General features: G+C 45.6%; 1 protein-coding gene across 30 annotated transcripts in view; it reads right to left on the bottom strand.

Annotated features, from left to right (window-relative positions):
• The window catches only part of B3GNT2 (UDP-GlcNAc:betaGal beta-1,3-N-acetylglucosaminyltransferase 2), a 320,804-nt gene that overhangs the window by 84,120 nt on the left and 224,642 nt on the right, over positions 1-12,042 (bottom strand). For 20 of the 30 annotated variants that reach the window (XR_012095312.1, XR_012095309.1, XR_012095311.1 and 17 more), the window contains one exon: positions 1,527-1,582. The gene's annotated coding sequence lies outside the window, so the exon portion shown is untranslated. Of the gene's footprint in view, positions 1-320; positions 1,583-6,770; positions 7,571-12,042 lie in introns of those variants that run through there. The other 10 variants (XR_012095322.1, XR_012095323.1, XR_012095321.1 and 7 more) reach the window with 5 other exon arrangements.

The raw sequence follows: 12,042 nt of genomic DNA, 5'->3' as shown, positions 1-12,042 counted from the left end.
CACTCAATGGAATCCGCTGCACTCGACCCCTCCAGGGAGGGAGCATGCAGGTGAGCGGGTGCAGGAGCCAGGGAGAGCACTTTGGGTGCCAGCAGGAACACACTCTGTCCTGGCCCTGCAGCAGTGTCTAGGGGAGTGCCCACAACCCTTGAAGCCCCAGAAGGAGTGTTTCAGTCAATGCTCTTTTAGCTTTGCCACCTGCAGATGGCTTAAGTGTTAACAGCTCAGTGGAGGGTCAGTGTGACAGCCCTTTGCACCCACACTCGAGTTCTTTTCCGAAGTCTAAGAGGAATGAGGTCACACAAACAAATTGGAGATGATAAATGCAGGGGATTTTATTGCTGATGAAAGTGGCTCTCAGTGAGAAGTGGAGCTGAAAAGGGGAGGGAGTGGGTATGTAATCTTCCCCCAGAGTTCAGCCATCCCTGGCCAGACTCCTCTCCAAAGCTATGCCATCAAGCTGTCCCTCTGAAGTCAAGCCCCTTCTCTCTGACATTCAACCGTAGTCTCTGACGTCCAGCTGCTTCTTCTCTTCTCTCTCTGCCGGTGGAGCCTGGGGCTTTCATGGCACAGGAGAGCGGGTGGGGCGGGCCATGGGTGGTTTTGGAAAAGGCAACATTCAAGCAGGAAAACAGGAATGTATGATCTCACTTTGGACCATAGTTTCAGGCTTGAGGGTGGGGCCCTTGCTGGGGACCCGCCCACTTCTGCCCAGAATTTCCCTGCCTCCTGTCCCTATCATTGCCACCCAAACCTGGGCAAAGCTAAGGCTGAAATTCCCCTGGAGTGAAAACAAGATGGACATGAAGACCTGCTAGACCAGGAGTCACCCCTGCCACCGGCCTCCCCTTTTCTGAGCACTTCCTCCCTTCCTGGTGCCTCCTCATCACTCAGCTTTCCTTGGAGTGCACCCTCCAGTCCTAGGGAACCTGCTTCCAGAAACCTACTGGCATTAGTCATTTGCACCTTTGTGTGATTTCAGTCTTTATGTCATCTCTCCCACCAAAATCCCTGGGCCTCTGAGTGGAACGTCAAAGTCTTGTAGCCACTTTTCCTGGGTTGAAGAACTCCAGGCATGGCAAAGCCCTGGAAGAGATGTGGGGTGGAGGAGGGATGCAGAGGAATTCTGGGTCCTGAAATTATGCCATTTAAGTGAATCTTGCCATCTCAGGCCCCACCACTCCAAAAGTGTTGGCATTCCTCAGAGTTATGTCCTTGGTCAAGGTCCCTCCACACGTCTCTGGGGTCTTTTTTGCAGCACATAAGACTTCCACCACCACCCATCCTCGATACCCTCAAATCCTTACCTCTACCCGGTGTCTCTGAGTGCCCTGCCTTGGGATCAGGCTGGCTACTGAATGCTCAGTTTCTACCTGAACATGTGGCATCCCCTTCCCCAGACGCCATCTGCTCCTTCTTCCATTCCATCAGTGGGACCATTCTACTCGGGTGACTGCCACATAAGCCCCTCTCTTCTCCATCCATCCTTCCATTGCCTTGGTTAGAGCCCTAGAACCCTCACTTACCTATGAGAACAGTCTATGTTTACTGAGAGTTTGAGGAGTCCTTGTAGGTGGTTTTTCTGCATGGAAAAGATTAAAGATAACTTTAGTTTAAAAAAAAAAACAAAAGCAATGTAACTTTTTGGCATGATCAATTAAAAAAATCTTCCTTTAGCTTTTTTTCCAACAGGAATAATTTAATATAAAGAATTAACTAAGCATATGTTTGTTGACTGTATCACCAGTAATTATAATTATACTTTATTGGGCAACATTTTCAGTAAGTAGAGCTTTTAAAGGCCTAAGGATTGAGCACTTTCAGGTGTCATTTCTCTGTCTCTCTCTCTCGATATATATATTTCTATATATATATATATATTTGTACCATCTTAACCATTTTTAAGTGGCACATTGTTCAGTGACCTTAAGTACATTCACATTGTTGTTCTACCACTGCTAACATCCATCCACAGAATTCTTTTCATCTGCAAAGCTGAAACTCTGTACACATTACACACTAACTCCCCATTCTCCTTCCCCTGCCCCAGCCCCTGGCACCACCGTTCTACTTCTGTCTTTATGAATTCGACTACTCTAACCTCACATAGGTAAAATTATATTATATTTGTTATTTCATGACTGGCTTATTTCACTTAGCATAGTGTCCTCCAGGTTCATCCATGTCGAAGCATGTGACAGAATTTTCTTCCTTTTTAAGGCTGCATAATATTCCATTGTATGGCTATACCACATTTTGTTTATTCATTCATCTGTAAAAAACCTTCCTTCAGCTTTTAAGTTCTTTGAAAGATTTTCCCCCCATTTATAACTGTAGCAAATTATAGGAAACATCTTTAGAATGTTGTTAGTTAATATTTGGTCCTATTTATAAGCTTATGTATATATACATTCAAACATTTTAAACTATTTTTATAAATTTAATATATGCAATTTCTTTTTAAATACCTCAATTATCTGACTTAAACAAAATCTTAACAATCACTTTTAATAAATGTAAATATAATAAACTGATAAATATAGCAATACTTAAATTCTTCTAACTCTTCCAACACAGAAATTTATAAAGCTTTCAACTTAAAATCACAAGTCTAACTTCTGCAATTGCACTTTTAAATTCAAATTATAGTCCCAGCACTTTGGGAGGCTGAGGTAGGCAGATCACTTGAATTCAGGAGTTTGGGCCGGGCGCGGTGGCTCAAGCCTGTAATCCCAGCACTTTGGAAGGCCGAGACGGGCGGATCACGAGGTCAGGAGATCAAGACCATCCTGGCTAACAAGGTGAAACCCCGTCTCTACTAAAAATACAAAAAACTAGCCGGGCGAGGTGGCGGGCGTCTGTAGTCCCAGCTACTTGGGAGGCTGAGGCAGGAGAATGGCGTAAACCCGGGAGGCGGAGCTTGCAGTGAGCTGAGATCCGGCCACTGCACTCCAGCCTGGGCGACAGAGCAAGACTCTGTCTCAAAAAAAAAAAAAAAAAAAAGAATTCAGGAGTTTGAAACCAGCCTGGGCAACATGGAGAAACCCCATCGCTACAAAAAATAAAAAAAGATTAACCAGGTGTAGTGACGCATACCTGTAGTCCCAGCCACTTAGGAGGCTGAGGTAGGAGAATTGCTTGAACCTGGGGGCTGCACTCCAGCCTGGGTGACAGAGCAAGACCCTATCTCAAAAAAAAAAAAAAAAAAAAAAAAATTCAAATTATAAGCCTCAGCTGTTCCTCTCATAGACCAAATTCTCTTAAACATCGTAAGTACTTAAAATGTCAACTATGTATAGAGTATTCCTAGAACAAAAGAATTAATACTGACCAGGTGCAGTGGCTCACACCTGTAATCCCAGCACTTTGGGAGGCTGAGGTGGGTGGATCATGAGGTCAGGAGTTTGAGACCAGCCTGACCAATATGGTGAAACTCCATCTCTACTAAAAATACAAAAATTAGCTGGGCGTGGTAACGCACACCTGTAGTCCCAGCTACTTGGAAGGCTAAGGCAGAAGAATTGCTTGAATCCAGGAGGAAGAGGTTGCAGTGAGCCGAGATTGCACCGCTGCACTCCAGTCTGGGAGACAGAGTAAAACTCCGCCCCCCCCCCAAAAAAGAATTAATACTATCCAATGTATTTGAAATAATTTCTAATTTCTATACTGTACTTAATTTTCATGGGCCTAAAGAGGTTTTCCCAGAGAGGAGAGTTTTCCAAACTTACCAGAAAATAAGAACCACCTGGGCATTTGTCAAATACACAGATTCCTGGGCCCCAACCTACATTCCCTGAATCTGCATTTCCAGGAAAAAGACCAGGTAATCTGCATGATTATAACAGCCCCAGTTTTATCTCATCACTGTGGAAGTTTGGAAACACTTTACTTAGGGGAAAATTGCTTCTCAGTCATCTACGGACCAGATTTTGGCCAGGCTCTGAGTAGATCTTGAGGGTAACTCTGACAGGATCCCCCTACCCCTTTTTTATCTTTCATTTCAGGGTTGTTGTAAGTTACAGGAGGCAACTCACCTTCTTTTGATGTGTATCGCATCATTATTCAGTTTTCAAATCAGAGTACAGCCTGGGGCCTCATCACTCTCTGGCTATATAGATAATGTCAATATCTTCTCTTTCTAGCTCTGAAGAACTTTTTAAAAATTCTTGTCTCTCCAGGCTCTCAGGACCACATATCTTTAGAGACTGACAGGCTCCTAAGAAGCACCCTGATTCTGGCCCTGCCCCCTCCACAGGTGATCTTCCCTCCACATGTGATCTTCCCAAGATGCAAGAAAAGGGCATACCCTATTAAATCCTCCCCTGGCTGCCACCGCCAAGGTCCTATGGACCTAAAGGAAGAAGGCATAAAACATCATTTTAAAGAGTTAACTTGAAGGCTGGGCGCGGTGGCTCATGCCTGTAATCCCAGCACTTTGGGAGGCCAAGGCGGGCAGATCACGAGGTCAGGAGTTCGAGACCAGCGTGACCAACATGGTGAAACCCCATCTCTACTAAAAATACAAAAATTAGCTGGGTGTGGTGGCATGCACCTGTAATCCTAGTTACTCAGGAGGTTGAGGCAGGAAAATCGCTTGAACCCGGGAGGTGGAGGTTGCAGTGAGCTGAGATTGCACCATTGCACTCCAGCCTGGGCAAAAGAGCAAGACTCTGTCTCAAAGAAAAAAAAAAAGAGAGAGAGAGTTTACTTGATTTTTAAACTTTTATGTATTTTTTATTGTTGTTGCAGAGACAGGTTCTTGCAATGTTGCCCAGAGCTGGTCTTGAACTCCTGACCTCAAGCAGTCCTCCCACCTTGGCCTACCCAAAGTGCTGGGATTACAAGGATGAGCCACTATGCCTGGCCTTAAAGAGTTTATTTGAGCCAAAGTGAGGGCAGCTGCCCAGGACACACTTCCAAGTTGCCTTGGGGAGTGTTCTGTTCCGCCTTTGTTTGCAAGCAAGTTTTCAAAGGCAAAAGGGAACAAGGAGTGGGATGATATAAAGTTGTTTGATGGTTCTCATTGGTTTTCAGAAATAACGCTGATTAGTGATTGGCTATACATTGTTGAACTATAGAATATGAGTTATGGTATCCAGAGTGTGGCATTTTACGGCTACTGAGTGTCAGTCTAGAGCCCAGATGGCAAGTGGCTTCAAGAGGGAATTATTGATCTCATGGGCAGAGTGAGACGTGACTACAGCCACATTTTAAATGTCTCTCTGGGCCGGGTATTTCAAAGGGGCTGATGTTCCTCAGATTAAAAAGTTTCTTTTCTTTCTTACTCCCTAGCCTGGCATGAAGAGCCTGGCTCACAGCCCACCTCCCTTTTCCCAGGTCTGTCTCTCAGGCCACCTCCACTGGGTCCCAGCTGCACAGAACTCCCCACAGTTCTCCAAAGAGCCCACTCAGCGCCACACCTGAGGCCAGGCACCTTAACGTGCATTATAGGAGAATTCTCGAAAGCAATCTTTGCGACCCGCTGAATCCCATCTCCAGGCCTTTGCCCTTGATGTTTTCTCTGCCTGGAGTGCCCTCTCCTAACTTTCTGACTCCCACCCACCCTTTAGGGCCCAGCGTAACTGTCTCTTCCTCTGTGGAGCATTTCTTGACTACTAAAGTCAAGTTCGTCTCTCTTCTTTGCGTCCCCACTGACCTAGCAGATACTTCCGTTTGTAAACATCTGTGATGATCACTGACCTAGGCAAAGCTAAGTGAGGCCAGGGACCCTGTCTCTTGTTCATCACCAAGGTGCCAGCACCACGTAGAGCCAGGCTCACTCACTGAATGATAACCCCATGTCTCCCCTGGCCGTATCAACCACGGATGAACAGATGTACCAGGCTCCCCTGTACCGGTGCCTCTCCACTGCCCTTGGAGCAAAATGTTTGTTTCATTTCATTAGGCTGAAAAAGAATGGTTTAGCTGCTTCCCTGGGTATCACTGCCAACATGCCCCAGTGGCCCAGATGGCTTCTTCACCAACAACTGTGACTGGTGACCCCAGTGTGACCACTAGCTAAGATCTTTGTCCCACGGGGGAAGTGCAGACAGGTGCCCACGTCAATAGATCCTGCCAAAGATGTCTAGTGCTAATTCTTCTCCCCAGCCAAACCAAGTTGGCCAGGCTGCAAAATGCCTGAGGAAGACCTGCCGCCAGAGCGGGCCTACCCACACCTGAGGGCTCCCAGGTGCCTGTGGGCCAGGCTCTGTGCCTCCAGCAGTTGCTGCTGCTGCTGCTACGGCTCTCCCAGTCATGAGCCAGCCCCGTGGACTGGCATCAGCCTGGGAGCTTAGCCATTTCATGCATCTGCAGCAAGCATCGGCTCCTTCTCCCAGCAATCTGTGTGGAAAGTAGCAAGCTCCACTCAACTTAACCATGGACAGAGCAGCCAAGTTTTAGAGCACCAGGTCTGAAGGCTGCCTGACCTTTCTCTCCCAGAGTACAGTCCTGGCCAGGACTTCAAGCCTCAGTGAAGATTTATTTTTACTCAGACCTAGCGTTGAAAGCTCAGGGAACAGGCTTTCATTTAATGTCTGGCCAAGAGACATGCTTGGAGATTGACGGCATTTCAGGTCAGGTGCCTCTGGTTCTGGCCCAGGCAGAGGTCGGTGTCTGCCAAAAGAGTGGCCGGGGCTGGGCGCGGTGGCTCAAGCCTATTATCCCAGCACTTTGGGAGGCTGAGGCGGGCGGATCATGAGGTCAGGAGATGAAACCATCCTGGCTAGCACGGTGAAACCCCGTCTCTACTAAAAACAGAAAAAAATTACCCGGGTGTGGTGGCAGGCGCCTGTAGTCTCAGCTACTTGGGAGGCTGAGGCAGGAGAATGGCTTGAACCCGAGAGGCGGAGCTTGCTTGGAGCCGAGATTGTGCCACTGCATTTCAGCCTGGGTGACAGAGAGAAACTCCATCTCAAAAAAAAAAAAAAAAAAGAGTGGCCGGAGGACAGTCTGCATCAGAATCACTGGATGGAGAAGAGTATATCTGCTAAAATGCGTGTTCCTAGGCCCCATCCCACATCTTCTGTTTCTGCGCCTCTGGGGAATGGGGTCCCAAGATCTGCCTAATTAACAAGCCCTCGGCCCCAGACCCAGGAATTCTGGTGCTCACTAAAGTTTGCAAAACATTGCCTGCCCAGTTCAGTTGCAGTAAGTCAACGTGCTTCACTATGCTCAAGCAGGAAGAGAAAACTCATTTCTGTCCCAGGGTCCAGATTTCAGCAAAGTAAAAGAGTTGCAATCCTCAACGTCCACATGAACTCCATGGTTTCATATTTGTCTCCAGAAACCCTGTGCATATGTTCATGTGTGTGGTGAGGGAGGGATAGTCTTTGCACTTGAAGGAGGTTATAGTGGAAGATGCAAAGGAGACAAAAGGGGAATAACGAGAAAGAGGCAAAGAAAGAAAGGCGGTCTCCTGTGGGACTGTTGCACAAACATGAGCCGAAAGCCCAGGACCCTCCAATCCACAGGATCATGGGAAAGAGGAAGACTAAGGAGGTGCCTGACTGAAGTGTAAAATCACAAGCCACATTCCCCTATAGCATGGCTGGATCTCAAACACATAGCATTGAGTGGGAGGGAAAAAAGCATCATAAGGAATAATATAGTAGAATCCATTTATATAAATTTTTTAAATTAGCAAAAGCAAATTGCATATGCTATAGGAGGTAGGCTATAAAGGAAAGCAAAGGAATGATGCACCTGAAATTCAAAACGGGGCCCCCTTCTACTTCTGGGAGATAAAAGACTGCAGGGAATTTCAAAGGCTCTGATAAATTTCCATGTCTTACACCAGACGGTGGGTGCTCAGACATGGTAACATGTACATAATACATATAATACATATCATTTTGTGTGTAGGGTACACTAAGATTTTGTTTTTTTTTTTTTTTGAGGCAGAGTCTCGCCACCCAGACTGGAGTGCAGTGGTGCAATCTCGGCTCACTGCAAGCTCCACCTCCCGGGTTCACGCCATTCTCCTGTCTCAGCCTCCTGAGTAACTGGGACTACAGGCACCAGCCACCACGCTTGGCTAATTTTTTTTTTTTTTTTTTTTTTTTGTATTTCTAGTAGAGACGGAGTTTCACCATGTTAGCCAGGGTGGTCTCGATCTCCTGACCTCGTGATCCACCCGTCTCGGCCTCCCAAAAGTGCTGGGATTACAGGCGTGAGCCACCGCGCCTGGCCAGGATACACTAAGATTTTTAAACATATATATGAAGTAATGAGCAGCATGAATAAAATAAACATGACTGTTTATCAAATTCTGAAATACAAGGAAAAGGCGGCAACCTCTGGAATTTGTGTAAGTACAGCTTGAGCAAATAAAAGGAAACCCCATATACCAAGGGGATTATGAACGTTCAGGACTCGTTACTGTCTGTTCTTGCCTCCAGGACAGGGATGGGCAGGAGGTGCCATCACCAGCTGGTGAAGTCTCCAGGACCTGCCTGGGAGAGGAAGTACAGTGTGGCATGCCCAAGGCTGCAGGCAGAGAGCTGAGGGCCAGCCAGTGGGGGCAGTGTCCCATGGGGTGTGTGGCCCATGCTGGAGCTGGCAAATCCAAAAGTGGCCAAATGGGAAGGGGAACTAAGACTGGCAGCCAGGCAAGTGGTGTAATGGGTGGGGCATCTGACAGGGATGCCTGTAGAATTCTCCGAGGTGGGGTGTGTGATGGGGACAGTCTGTAGAATTCTCTGAACCAGATTCAGAACTTGTCTGGGCTAAGTGGGACTTGCCTGTGGCAAGATGCTGGAAGTAGCCAGTGGACTCACATGATATGGACATCACCTCTAGAGGTAACAACAGCAGACAGAGCCCCACAGGCCAAGAGCAGCCACCTGGAAGTACAGCCTGAGATGGCCCCATTAGCCACACACTCTCAGAGACATAAGGAGCCCCAGAGGCACCAGTCCACTCGCAGGCTCAATGTAGAAACCCCTTCTCCATCTTGTCACACAGGTCCCCAAGCTCTGTTTGAGTATTCCAGTGGTGCAGGACATCTGTACCTCTTTTTGTAAGGTGAAATAAGTGAAAATAAGTTCACTGTATCTGTGTGGATTTGTTTCTGGGTTCTCTATTCTGTTCCATTGGTCTAAGTATCTGTTTTTATGCCAGTACCATGCTGTTTGGTTGCTATAGCTCTGTCCCATTGTAAAGAGACATTTATGATTAAGCCTTTTGTTGTGAGCTGAGGTTGGCCTCCTTGACACGTTTCCCTGATAGTCACATCTCTGCTCTCAGGGGCTGTGCAAAATGAGCCAAGTCCTTCTTGCACACACCCCATTAGCAGGTCTGTGGGTCCAAGCCAGCAAGTGGAACAAGGTCCACTAGGGGGATGGTGTGGTAGACACAGAGATATGCCAACTCAGCTGCCCCTCAAAGAAGGACTTGCCACAGCCTGCAGACAACCTCCAGCTCCCTCAGGGTTGACTGAGAGCTGCCTCACCAAGACCATGCCCACATCCAGTGACTGACCATGGGAAGGGCACCTCAATGCCTGGACACTTCTGCCCACCCATAAACAACACCAGTGGGCCATACATGCCTATGGGATGGGCTTTATCCAGCTTGAATCAGTGTGACCCCTCTTTGCCCAGTCCTACTCCGGCTGCCTGACCTTCATAGGTGTTTACCCCTCATTAATACCATGCACACCAAACTCCATCTCAGCACCTGCTTCCAGAGAGCCCTGGATCCTGTGGAAGGGGAGTCTTGCAGCAGATTAAACCAAACAGGAGGTAATTTTAGACCCACTAGCAAAGAAACTGCTGTTTCCATTTGCAGATAACGTGTTCACTGCAGCCAATGCTAAGGCTCTGAGGTTTCCCTAAGAGTTCCTTCAAAACAAATAAAAAAGAATTTTGAGAGAATCTCCTGCAACTTTCCACCCTGAACGTGTTGTTTTAATGAGCAATCCGGAAAGGTAAAGACTCCAAATATGCTCGGCTCCATGCCTCTGGGTGGGGTTGGAAAGCTCCCCACGGGTGTGCTCATCACCCTTCTTCTACTTGCTGATGCCAGAACAAGATTTGCCAGCACAAACCAGTAGGACAACCTGGTAATTTCCACTCACTTCAAAAGGTTTCTTGTCCTTTCCTAGGCCCAGAACTCTCAAAAGCAGCCACCCTCCTTGTTCTCCCTCTTCTGGTCACATAGTGCTGGTTGCTTTTGCCCCATTAACTGTGCATGGCTTTAGGACAGTTCTCAGCTGTGGGTCATTCTGGTTATTTACTTGTATATTTTTTAATCCATTCCCCTGAGCATTTATTCTTTGAGTTACAAATAATCCAATACACTCTTTTAAGCTATTTTTAAAGGTATAATTAAGTTATTATTGACTATAGTCATAATGTTCTGCTGTCAAATAGTGGGTCTTAGTCTTTCTAATTTTGTACCCGTTAACCATTCCCCCAACCCCCCACTACTCTTTCCAGCCTCTGGTGACCATCCTTCTACTCTCTATGTCCATGCGTTCAATTGTTTTGATATTTAGATCCCACAAATAAGTGAGAACATGCGATGTTTGTCTTTCTGTGCCTGGCTTATTTCGCTTCATATAATGATCTCCAGTTCCATCCATGTTGCAAATGATTGAAGCTCATTCTTTTTATGGCTGAGTACTACTCCATTGTGCATATGTACCATATTTTCTTCATCCAGTCATCTGTTGATGGACACTTAGGTTGCTTCCAAATTTTAGCTATTGTAAACAATGCTGCAACAAACATAGGAATGCAGATATCCTATGATTTCCTTTCTTTAGGGTGCATACCTACCAGTAGAATTGCTGAATCATAGGGTAGCTTGATTTTAGTTTTTCGAGGAACCTCCAAACTGTTCCCTATAGTGGTTGTACTAATTTATATTCCCACCAACAGGGTACAAGGGTTCCCCTTTCTCCACATCCTGGCCAGCATTTGTTATTGCCTGTCTTTTGGCTATAAGCCATTTTAACTGGGGGGAGATGATATCTCATTGTAGTTTTGATTTGCATTTCTCTGATGATTGATAATGTTGAGTACCATTTCATATGCCTGTGTGCCATAGGTCATCTTTTGAGAAATATCTATTCAAATCTTTTCCTCATTTTTTGATTGCATTATTTGATTTTTTCCTATAGGTTTGTTTCAGCTCTTTATATATTCTGGTGATTAATCCCTTATCAGATGGGTAGTTTGCAAATATTTTCTCCCATTCTGTGGGTTGTCTCTTCACTTTGTTGACTGTTTCCTTTGCTGTGCAGCAGCCTTTTAACTTGATATGATTCCATTTGTTCATTTTTGCTTAGGTTGCCTGTGCTTGTGGGGCACCACTCAGGAAATTTTTGTTCAGACCAATGTCCTGGAGATTTTCCCCAATATTCTCTTGTAGTAGTTTCATAGTTTGAGGTCTTAGACTTACATCTTTAATCCATTTTGATTTGAATTTTGTATATGATGAGAGGTAGCACCCTAGCTTCATTCTTGTGCATATGAATATCCAACGACTGTCTTTTCCCCACTGTGTGTTCTTGGCACCTTTGTTGAAAATAAGTTCACTGTAGCTGTGTGGATTGTTTCTGGGTTCTCTATGCTGTTCCATTGGTCTATGTGTCTGCATTTATGCCAGTACCATGCTGTTTTGGTTGCTATAGCTCTGTAATATAATTCGAAGTCAGGTAATGTGGATTCCTCCAGTTTTGTTCTTTTTGCTTAGGATAGGTTTGGCAATTGGGCCTTTTGTGGTTTCATATAAATTTTGGGGTAGTTTTTCCTATTTTTGTGAAGAATGTCATTGGTATTTTGGTAAGGATTGCGCTGAATCTGTAGATTGCATTGGGTAGTATGGACGTTTTAACAATATTAATTCTTCCAGTTCATAAACACAAAATATTTTTCTATTTTTGGTGTCCTCTTCAATCTTCCATCTTTCATCTTCAATCTTTCATAAGTGTTTTATAGTTTTCATTATACAAATATTTCACTTCTTTGGTTAAGCTAATTCCTAGGTATTCATGTGTGGCTATTACAAATGGGATTACTTGCTAAATTTCTTTTT

This window comes from Chlorocebus sabaeus, chromosome 14 (genome assembly GCF_047675955.1).
Source record: "Chlorocebus sabaeus isolate Y175 chromosome 14, mChlSab1.0.hap1, whole genome shotgun sequence".
In the NCBI taxonomy this organism is placed as follows: Eukaryota; Metazoa; Chordata; class Mammalia; order Primates; family Cercopithecidae; genus Chlorocebus; species Chlorocebus sabaeus.
This window is presented reverse-complemented; position numbering and strand designations above follow the sequence as displayed.